This window comes from Neopsephotus bourkii, unplaced genomic scaffold, assembly GCF_033783945.1.
Source record: "Neopsephotus bourkii isolate Nb327-2 ecotype Australia unplaced genomic scaffold, CSIRO-AGI_Nbou_v1 NB_1140, whole genome shotgun sequence".
In the NCBI taxonomy this organism is placed as follows: Eukaryota; Metazoa; Chordata; class Aves; order Psittaciformes; family Psittacidae; genus Neopsephotus; species Neopsephotus bourkii.
Window position 1 is genome coordinate 455001 of NW_026901626.1, and position 2543 is coordinate 457543.

A 2543-nucleotide genomic window follows, 5' to 3' on the forward strand; every position below is an offset into this window, starting at 1 on the left:
CCTCTGGGACATAAGCACGAGAATATTGCCCAGGGCCAAAAGACTGACTGCGGCAGGGCATTGCAAGAGATTGCTTGGCTATGCCATCTACCTGCTGCCACAGTGCACAATAATAGAGGACATAGTGCCTCTCCAGAAAAATGCAAGATCCAAAAGTTTGGAAAGCAGACTTTGTTAAGCTTTTCTGAATATTAAATATTGCAGAAGACCCAGGGAAGGCTCTTCTGCAAGGAATAGGAGGTCTGTGACAAAGGACAGGGAGAGGTTCAAGGTCATTTACGTATCATTCTCTCGTATCAGCTTGCTCTCTCTCAGAAATTATGGAACTGTTGCTACATGCCTTCGTGTGCCTAAATTAAGTCTGTTTCTGCTGCAGATTCTGAGGGGCTTGCATAATTCACGCATTACAGACATCTTACATAATAAATTTCTTCAAATGATGTTTTCCAAGATTCTCTCAATTAATAAATTATTTTCTTGCATATATGTAGTATCTTGTTCTTTTCTTTGTTTTAAAGATATTTTATATTACATTTTACAGACTTTCCAGATGCAGTTCAAGTAGATATATCAACTGCTGTCCTTAAAATCACCTCAGTAATGCACATTGTGCCTTATGGTCCTGCCTTTGGGATACCTCTTCCTGTAATCATAGAATCATAGAATAGTTAAGGTTGGAAAGGACCTTAAGATCATCAAGTTCCAACCCCCCTGCCATGGGCAGGGACACCTCACACTAAACCATATTCCCCAAGGCTTCGTCCAACCTGGCCTTGAACACTGCCAGGGATGGAGCATTCACAACCTCCCTGGACAACCTATTCCAGTGCCTCACCACCCTCACGGGAAAAAAATTTCTCCTTACATCCAGTTTAAACTTCCCCTGTGTAAGTTTTAACCCATTACCCCTTGTCCTATCACTACAGTCCCTAACGAAGGGTCCCTCCCCAGCACCCCTATAGGCCCTCTTCAGATACTGGAAGGCTGCTATGAGGTCTCCACGCAGCCTTCTCTTCTCCAGGATGAACAGCCCAAACAACTTTCTCAGCCTGTCTTGATATGGGAGGTGCTCCAATCCCCTGATCATTCTCGTGGCACCCCTCTGGACTTGTTCCAACAGTTCCATGTCCTTTTTATGTTGAGGACACCAGAACTGCACACAATACTCCAAGTGAGGTCTCACAAGATCAGAGTAGAGGGGCAGGATCACCTCCTTCAACCTGCTGGTCACGCTGCTCTTTATGCAGCCCAGGATACGGTTGGCTTTCTGGGCTGCAAGCGCACACTGAAGGCGGCTCATGTTCAATTTCTCATCGACCAACACCCCCAAGTCCTTCTCCACAGGGCTGCTCTGAATCTCTTCTCTGCCCAGCCTGTAGCTGTGCCTGGGATTGCTCCAGCCCAGGTGTAGGACCTTGCACTTGGCATGGTTAAACTTCATGAGGTTGGCATCAGCATACCTCACAGGCATGTCGAGGTCCCTCTGTATGGCATTTCTTCCCTCCAGCGTACCAACCGAACCACACAGCTTGGTGTCATCCACAAACTTGCTGAGGGCGCACTCAATCCCACTGTCCATATTACTGACAAAGATGTTGAACAAGACCGGTCCCAACACTGACCTCTGAGGGACACCACTCAGTACTGCTGGTAAGACATAGCTGGAAAATGTAAGCAACTCTTCCAAAACCTACTGAATAAAACCAATTTTATTCTTGCATTTTTAGATCATAATACACCACATTTATTAAGTAATATGAACAACTACCATGCTACTAAGGTTTTTCATCCATTGGTATCTGTAAGTTATTTCACTTGTAATCCTCACTTTTGCAGAGTCAATGGGAGTCTTATTTCAGTAAAGGCAAAATGGTTTTAAGTTTACTGGTAAGTTTCCAAGAGACAACAACAGAATACCAAATCCTGTTTTGCCTCACTTTTTCTACGCTGTTCAAGGAGGCAATTGAACATAATTATTCTTTGACATATGAAGCTTTCTTATATTAGACTCCACAGCATACAGCTGTCTTCCACACAATATACAACATCTGCATGCTAAAATAGGGGAGGGAATATGGACTACAATGCGATTAGTAAACAGATGTGTCCAGTCCTGTACAACTTCTAACAAATGAAAAATTTCTAAAATTTACATGAAAATCAGAACCTTGAAAGACAACAGTGGCTTAAAGCTGAATCTCAGAGAAAACTAAGAAAAATGAAAGCATTAAGTGCTAAGATCACCTTGGCACATTTCAGGTCAAAACAGCATTTCCTGAAAATAGTGTGAGGCGTTTTTCTATGAAACATAGAACGGACCAGTGATAAAATTATATGGCTTCCACAATACATGTTTCTTTCAAAATTTAAACTTTCTATCTTGGTGAAGTCATTGCAAGAGTAACAAATTGTCAATACCTACTTCATGTTGATTTTCTATCAGAATAGTAGTGGCTTCAGATATCTTGGGGACTGCTTTTTTGTGTCTTTTTTTATTAATCAACAAATCCTTCCACTTGGTATCCAAGTGCCTCTCCTAAGGA